The sequence below is a fragment of the Catharus ustulatus genome, chromosome Z, assembly GCF_009819885.2.
Source record: "Catharus ustulatus isolate bCatUst1 chromosome Z, bCatUst1.pri.v2, whole genome shotgun sequence".
Taxonomy (NCBI): Eukaryota; Metazoa; Chordata; class Aves; order Passeriformes; family Turdidae; genus Catharus; species Catharus ustulatus.
In genome coordinates, this window is record NC_046262.2 from 51,995,405 (window position 1) to 52,005,036 (window position 9,632).

The following is a 9,632-nucleotide window of genomic DNA, read 5'->3' on the forward strand; positions in this document are numbered from 1 at the left end:
AAAGCTCTCTAATATGCAAAAAGCTGTCTCTATGCAATATACCCTAACAGAGGTTAATGTTGCTGAAGTTATGTCTTCTATTTCTTTCCATGATCCTTGAGGGCAGAGCAGCATTCAGAAGGTGATGACTTTGCTTTTACATAACACAGCCTCCTTCTAGCATGAACAAAAATCTGTGTAAAGAAAGCATATGTGTCACTGGAGTATTTTCTTTATGATCACAATCTTTGAAAGGGTAAAGGGAGAATAGAAAATACTAATATCTCCACATTCCTGCAATGTTTTTTTAATTCTACTTCAGTTGGTGCATATATCTTCCTACTTGCGTGGGAATGAGTTCTCCACAATTCATCCATAGTAAGAAATTTTGTCCTTTTGGCCGTCGGTTGTTTCTCCACCAGACTGACCTAAAAAGCACCAGACATCAGAGATAAAAAGTCAATTAGGAAAATAAAGTAGGCTATGAATGTGGTATCATTTATATGACTTCAATACTACCCTCGTGATACAATGAAAATGTTTCATCTGTCTAAAAATCGGTTCACTAAACTGGCATGATAGTATCTTAGGTGAGTGGGTAGGCTGAGCTCTGTAAGAGATGCATCTGTGTCTCACGGTAACTACTAACAAAGTTCCCATTGTCTGCTAACTTAAATCACATGCTAAAAGGTCACTGGACCTCAAAGATAGAATCAAGCAAGGTATAATAATACGTGAAATTGTCTGAATTATATGGTGTAATGGTGTGTGCATCTTTCTAAGAGCCATTTTCAAATACTAATTTTCTTATATTTCCCTATGCTACATTTGTCCTGACGTCGTCAAATGCCTTTTTTCCACTGGAATCAAAAATGTGCATCACATAAGCTGAAAGAAAAATGGGAATACCCACATTTAAATAAATATATCATTTAGGTTAAGATTTAATGTTTCTGAATTTCTATTTATAGAAGCATATAATCTCATACAGTCATAAAATAGTTTTAAACAAGTTTCAGCAAGTTGGTATAATGAATTTGTTTTTTCTTTTTAACCAGTTACTTCCTCTTTCCCTTTCCCTGCTTCTGCTCTCTTGCATTTTGCCAGTTCTCTTGGCATGTCAGAAGACACTTGAATATAGGTTAATGTAGCAGTCAGTAGTTCCTCAGTTATTGGATTTGGAATGGGAAAGAATAGTCCATTGTGTTAACCTGGATCTCGCTCAGTGTTGGGTCATGACAAGTGAAGCAGTCATAGAAGTCTTACAGTTACGATTCCAGCACTACTGTGAACTAAGTAAAAAAATGCAATAAATAGACGTGAGTTTGTATTCCTGTCTAAGTCTGTGTTTCTAACCGCAGCCCACACAAAAAAGTGTGTTACTATAAATACCAGAAATCAGTTGTAGTGAGTTGCTGAGGTTGCATTCTCAAACCAAATAGTTTCCTGTTCCTGCACATTTGCAAAGAAAAAGAAAGGAACATACTCATACTAGAATTGAAAAGTCTACAGTCTGGCTAATGTTTCCAAAATTACTAGGACAGCAAGTACACATAGAAAATATAATTTGAGTTGCTGTTCAATCAATGTGCCTAGGTTAGATTTCAAAGCTACATTTCAAATATACTACACAAGTATTCTTCTCTTACATTGCTCTTTGTGTGCTGTTCTTACTTGTAGTCTCTCCATTGAGTTGAAGTGCATAAGATTTGTGAAGCTGCCTGACCTCTTCTGGAGCTGCCTAACCCTTCTGTTCCCAGCTCCCCAGCGTCTGCTTCTCTTCTGGCCAGAGCTGATCTGTGCTCTGCACAGTTCAGCCTTCTGCTGCATGAGTCTCAGCCTGATTTTCATGAACAATGGGAAATGCAATGGATATCTGCTGTAACCTTATCTGAGCTCATAATAGCTCTGGTGCTGAGAGCACTGTAATCCAGTTAGGAAATGATGATGAAAGGTAACAGTGTCTGACTGAATGTAATACATGTGGGTTTTTAGGTGTTTCTTTTTCCACAAAGACAAAATTAATCCACCTGAGGACTATAACAGGGAAAATACAGCTTTCCTAGCTCAAAACATACTTTAATTTCTGATAATTTTTTCAGTCTATTTTTTACATATCGTGACCAAGGACAACATGCAAAACTATAAATGTAGAAAAGAAGAAGGAAAAAGAAACTAACAAAACCACTTGTAATTTTTTTTTCTGAATTAAAAAAGGAGAACTTTAAATGGGGAAATAAGTTCCCTGTGTAGTCTGTGATGCACAGCACTGATTCAGATGGCTGAAGAAATCATCTTAATGCCCAGAAATCATCTTGTCCCTGAGGCTACCAGTGGTCAACACTGGCTGAGGCCCAGTTTCGCTTTACAAAATTATTCTGATAACTGATCTTACTCATATCTTCAAGAAAATAAAACATTTGAGCACTTGTGGTCGTTCAAAGTTAGTGTGGGATTTTGGGGGTTTTTCTTCTGTTTTCAAAAAAGATATGTTTACCTGCATGCCTTTTGCAACTTGAAGAGTGGTGATTGATTCCAGGCCACTTAATGAGCCTGCAATTTCGGTAGTTTTCATTGTCAGACTCTGAGGCCAGTGGTGTTTATTATCAAAATTATTTTGTAAGGAGATAACAATTTGTAGTCAGAATGACATGCTTTTAATTTTCCAGTATTCTAAAAAAGAGCTGCTGAAACCACTCATCAGAGGTGAAGCGCTCAGTTAATCAAATCCCTGCTTGGTGTGAGATCATGTGAGGGCCTCTTGCTATTTCCTAGCAGGACTATGATTAGTGAAGGAATTTTCATTTATTTATGGCAGTTTCTGTAACCATAGTGTGGAGTCTTACTAAGATAGACTTTGAGAGTGTGCAGCACACAGGGTGTGTGCTTTCCAGTGACTGTCTAGGAGAGCTAAGGAAACTCTTTTTCCCAGTGGTTCAGACACCAAAGGCTGTAATGTGTCTTCATAGCTCTTCATGGAAAAGCTCTCCTATAACAGCTTTGGACTACACAATTGTAATGCAATGTGTTTCAACTCTAAGCTCCAATAGTAAATGTATTACTACAGCCGGTTAGTTAGACAGTAATTTTTGTTAAGTGCCTTCTCATTTTCAGAAGTCTGTCAGAAGCTTTCATGGTTTCTGAGATTTTGTAGCTAAGTGTAAGAATTACATAAAACATTGTTTTTGGGGGCTGATAAAATACTATTTTAAGTGGATGAAAATGGAGGGATTTAACCCATGCCAAACTAACAGCATTCCCGCACAGTTTGCTCTTTCACCCCCACAAGAGACCAAAAGTGAAAGCGACTGTGGGGTCCTGGGTTTTGAAACACTTCTAGGTGGTGGGTGCAAAGCCTGCTTTACACACAAATTTAGCCATCATGAAAACGTTCTGTCTGTAAACATCTTTGCTATGCTCTCTGCTTCATGAGGTTTAACATATATATTTTGTGGAGCTCTCTGTCACTCTTTTGATAGGTGATTGACAGAAACAACCAAAAGACAGGCTACATTATGTTATTTTTAACTTATTTTTAAGTATTTCCTGAAAGAATCAGTCTGTACTTTGATGTCACAGATTTGATTGCCTTTGACGTGTTGTTTGAAGGGCAACTAAAAGCAAACAACAAAATGTCGTAAATTCTAGTGAATTTGCATGGGGCTGATAATGGACTGAAGAAAATTCTCTCTTCAAAACACCTGTGGGGTTCCTGGCCCCTTAGTTCGGTTAGCAGAGAAGATCTTGGGCAGACAGTACTTTTCACATTTTATTCTAATACTTCTTACCTGCAGTTTTAGCATTTATGTGCATTTTAAGGGTTATTTTGGAGCAAGGCAAATGTGTCAAGTAACTGAAGTCATCATGGCACTGCAAACCACTTTGAAAAACATCAAAGCATCAGAACTTCTCCAATTACTATTTAGTGAAATTCTGCTGATACAAAGATGGATTTTATCAGCAATTAGTAAACTCAATGCTGTATATAATGCTTAGTTTGCTCATGGAATGGACTGTATTATCACTCTTTAACTCCAAGCAACAATACGTCTTAAAACAATCTACTTTTATGCCTTTTTTGGTGGTCATGGAGGAATATGCAAATCCCGATTTGATTAATGGGCATTGCTATGTAGATTGGAATTAATTAAAATATACATAAACGACACAACATGTATGTGTACTCTGCATGTTGAAACTGCCAATTCCTTCTTTGATGCTTGAAGTGGTATTCAAATATATATAAAGAGTCCTGCTAATCTCAGTTGGCAATCTCAAGGCTGCCGGTTAAAACTCATTCTGATTCATCTGTTCAGCAATCTGGGAGCATTCAAAGCATGGGGAAGGAGTTGGAGAGAACGAGGGTAAGCAAATTAAGCCAAAGTTTTAGTTATTTCAGGCACAGATCTATTGTCTCCACTAAGTTCATTGCCTCTGCTATGTGCCTCTCACAGCTTCATGATGTATGGAAAGTATCAAATACATTGCTTAAACTTTTGAGACCCATGTGGTAAAATCCACCATAAAGGTGGACACAGGTCTTTCATCTGAACACACATTTCAGTGCTGCTTTCTGTGTACCCACTTAACAATTTAAATGACAATGGAAAATGTGTTTCTTCCCCAGAAATGGTGTTTGTGTCTTGTGCAATTGGAATATTAATATTGCTTTTGTGGTATTTTTTATGACTAAAAATGAAAACAATGTTCTGATAACACACAGTGTCAGGCACAATGCTACGTGTTGTTATCCATCAAAAACCTGTGAAGGCAATGTTCTGTTATCCAAAAATGAGTGAAAAGCCAGAATCTCTAGGTAGCCTGTCTAATTAGTGCAGCAAGTGGTTAAGCACAGTAGGACTGGTCAACAGTATAAATCATTAATATAGATGGAGTGATTTAGCAGTATTATTTCGCTACTGGGATAATTGAAGTTTTATAAGGTTATCAAATCTTGTGTTTCTATGTGTATTCTATTATGAGCATAATTGCTTTCATTGACTGCTAGTACTGTTACAAAGTAAGAGTGGAGGGATGCTAATCAATTGTTACAAAGAACCAGAAGAAAAGGCTCTGATAAGAAGTTCCTTGGAAGTTTTTGTTTTCCAGACAGACTGAAAGAACTCATGGGCACTGCTATAGCATGCTTTTTACAGATTCGTAGGTGAATATTAACTCCATTCTGACAACACACTCAGATGGGAACCTTTCCTTGGGAGGCTCAATAATTATTGCTTTCCTCCAGTACATCTGTCTGTAATGATGCTAAATTTCATTTTCATTCATGCACAGCGAGATAAAAGTTTAAGAATATAGCGATTCCGGATGTATACCTCTTAACTTGAAGTAATTACAATATTATTAGTCTAGCTTGCAGTTACTACTGCTTAAAACAGTTATTTTGTATCCTTAATTTTCTGATTATCTGGTTTCAAGAGAGCTTAAAAAAAGGAGTGATGTCTATTTTTTTTTTTAATTAGCACTTTTTAAAATGCTCTTCTATGGGAATTTAGGTGTTGATTTGGTACTAATACTTTCCTTGGGCAGTGCTTGCCCTGTATTTAGCTTCCTGCTGGTATTGTTTACATAGTCTCCATTTTCTCAACTTTTAAACTCATCAGAGTAAGGGAAAAATTTGGTACATGGAAACTACCTGACTTGCTCATGGCCATGTAACAGATGAGTGGAGCAGGTTCTTAAACTAGATTTCCAAAATGCTACTCTACTTTGCAAAGAAATGGAAGTTTGTTTTATCTTTCAGTTTCCGATTTCCTCAGGAGAGTCATGGTCTAAAGATGCTGAAACCAGAAGCGTGTAAGAATCTTAGTCTTTTTAAGATTAAAGGTATGTAATAAGTTCTATGAAACTGGGTCTAGAACATCTAAAAATAACAGGAATGGATGGAATCGAGTTTTTTTCTAACAAAACAAAATAAGCTTTGGTTCCAATGCTGTATTTCTTCTTTTATTACTCTGATATTCTTTGTTGCATTAGTAATAATCTCTTAAATATTTAATATATTTTCCCAATATGCTGGTGACAGTGCCCTGCATAAATGTCTCTTTACAGTGATGCATAGGTAACTGTCACAGAAAAACTAATTTTAAAAGAATCTACAGCAGCAGAAGGAGTGAAGTCTGAGGGAAGGTTTATTAATCATTAATAGTGTGAATCTATTAAATCTCCTGCAAGAGATAGAATGAAAATTCCCCTGTTAGATATAAATGCAGTATTTATTTAGCAAAGATGATACCTACATTGTTGGAAAGACTGATTTGTTAACAATTCAGGAGTAATTTCAATGATAGATTGACATGCAAGAATCCAGATGTATTAGTCAGGATGACTATTTTGTCTTGCTGCTGAAGTGCTGAAAAATTTCTTCCTGATGCATATATAATTCTTGGATTCTCTCTGGTATCATAGATGCCATGTGTGGGTAGAAATAACAATTTTAGTGGTTTCTCACCTAAGGAGCTATTGATTATTGCTTTCTTCTTCAATTTTACAATTGTTAAAATGGTTCGTTGAGATGTGTACTTTATGAAAATTTTACTGGCATTTTAGGAATTTCTGTGTATCAGCAGAAAATACAACCTGTGTCACTGTTCACTGGACTTCAGAGAACAGTAGCAGTGCCCTAAGACATTCACAAGAAGCAAATAAAATTTAGATAATCTGATCCAAATGGAGCTGGTACATTGCTGAATATAGAAAAATTCCCTGTTAGATCTAGATAAAATTTCAGTAGCCACTACTTACATGTTTTGTGATCAGAGGGAACATTTTCACAGATACAATGTATTTTACAAAGCCCATGGCATTTCTGTCTTGTGTTCTTAGACATCTGGTTTCTTCTGTTTAAGATTCAGTGCATGCATGAGAGAAATCTGCTGATAACCAGTCTGTAATTTTATTGCATTTAACTGACCACAGTAGAAGCTGCGCTAGGGAATGAGTAATCTTTCTCTGAAAACAAACAAATGTGTAACCTTATGCTTTTTCAAATATCCTTTGTTAATAGCAGCAATCCTTTCTGCTGCAAAATGTTGAATGCCTTATTAAGCCCCTGCTGTATCAAATACCACAGTATCTAGATCTCTGCAAGAGACTGGGTTTTTGCTTCCCTTTCCCTTTATGTCCTGACTGGGAAAACTTGAGGTATGCCCCTGTTATTCCAAGGGTGAACACTGTAAATCATGTGATCTGGTGCTTCACCCATCCCAAAGAAGTTATCCCAGTAAGTTCTGAACATATTTTGCCAACATTTAATTCTGCCCTCTTATAATGATATTTTTTTCTGATAACAGGCAAAAAATGATGCACTTTTTTGTCCTGTTGAGGGGTCTGCAGAGCAAAATTCAGGTTGGTGATTCTCAGACTTATGAAGCTGCAAGTAATTTTTTGAATAACTGCTTTTCTCGTTGAAATATTTTGACTGAAGACTTCTCTCATCATGATAAAAGTCAGACATTAAGAAATACGTTGATGACTTTGAAGTAATTGAAAGTTTGTGGTTTCCAGAGAACAGTATTGACACAATATTTTGGTTTAAGAAGGAGAGAAAAACAAAAAATTGGATCAAAGTATGAAACCTCAAGAACAAACTAGAAGAGGATATAACAATATGAGCTGTTTTGAGATGGTGTTTAGTTGCTAGGTGCAGCCACATCATATTGGTGTTATCTGCACGGTGCTATTCTTCTAACATGACAATTATTAATATTCCCTGACTCCAGTAAAATCAATTTAATTGACTTATGTATCAAGCAAATGGAAACAATCAAGTTGAAACTGTTGTGTAGCTTTATGTTAACAGTATCTATGCTATTATCATCCTGTTTTGCTACACTCACATTTCCTAAAGGCACCACTGTTCCCATAGCTGACCATTTCAGAGGATGAAGAAACAGTTATATTTGCTGTAAGTTTGATTCAAAGAACATTACTTTTATATTAACTGTTAAATTACTTGGATCATCATTGCTTGAAAGGTGCTTATCTGAAGGAGTAAGAAGCTATGAGATTTATATGCTCTCTTGCAATGCTTTTCTCTTTCATATTTGGAATAGTTCTATTAGGGAATTTTATTTTTCATCTGAAGCCTGAATGGTGGCTGGTCATGATGAACATTTCTGTACTGGACATGGTCAGATTTGTTCTGCTGTGTGTCACAGGCTGAGTGGTATGATTAAATTATACCTGTCAGAGCTCTTAGCTGTGAAGGGAAAATCTTCTGCTTTTGGTTTTGGAGAATGTAAACGATTCACTGCTGTGAAAATCCAAGCACCCATGAGAAGGCCTTGAAGTCTTTAGATGACAGGCATATTTTTATTGCAGTATTATGCATGCTTTTCTACTCTGTCATTTCAAACATTTTGTTTAATAGATTTTCAATATTCAGTGCAGGATTTTAAACAAATACTAGGCCATATAAAATAATTACTTTTAATAATTAATCCTTTTCAAATGCAGTGAGGTGTTTCCCATCATCTTGGCAATAATTTGGTGAAAAATTTGGAAGCCACTAGAATTTTTTTTTTAACCTATTGATCTGGATTATGAATCAATTTTTAGTGACTCCTTTTTTAGCATTTATTAATGCTTTGTTATTTTTTTTATAAGAAGACAATCACAGAATCATTTAGGTGGGAGAAGACCTTTTAGATCATCAAGTCCAGCTGCACACCTAACACTGTACCGCTAGAACATGCCTTTAAGGGACCTCCACAAATTTTAAATACCTCCAGGGATGAGGACTCAGCCACTTCCCTGGGCAGCCTGTTCCAGAGCTCGACAACAATTTTGATGAAGAAATTTTCCATCCAGTCTAAACCTCCCCTGTTTCAACTTGAGGCTATTTCTACTCGTACTATCACTTTCTGCTTGGAAGAGCCCCCACTTTGTTGTAAGCTCCCTTGAGATATTTGTATAGAGAGTGTTGAGAGGTTTGTGCTCCAGATCCTTCTCCAGCTCCATTGCCCTTCTCTGGGCTCATTCCAGGACCTCAAAGTCTTTCTTGTTGTGAGGTGCCTGAAACTCAACACAGGGCTCTGTGTTTGATGTCCCCAGTGGAGGGAGTACAGGGGGATATGACCCTAGCCCTGCTGGACACCCTTTGGCTGATACAAGTGAGGATGCTTTATTGGCATTCTCGGCCACTGGTGCATACGCTAGCTGATGTCCTGCCAATTGTGCACTAAAACTCTTAGATCCTTTTCCACTGGGCAGCTTTCCAGCCACTCTTGTCCCATCCTGTAGCCCCAAATGAGGTTGTTGAGACCCAATGCAGGGCTCTGCATTTCAACTTGTTCTGTCTCATCCAGTTGATCAATCCAGTCCAGGTCCTTCTGCAGGGCTTTACTATCCTCCAGGAGATTAATACCCCCACCCAACTCATTGTCATCCGTGAACTTGCTGAGGGTGCACTCAATCTACATGATCAATAGAGATCATTAAAGAGACGTGGCCCCAGCGCTGAGCCCTGGGGAACACCACTAGTGGCCGCCTGCCAACTGGATGCAGCTCCATTCACCACCACCCTCTGGGCCTGACCAGCCAGCCAGTTAACCCAGCAAATTGTACACCTGACACACCATGGGAAGACAGTTTCTCCTGGAGAATGCAGTGGGAAATGGTGTAAAAGTCTTTAC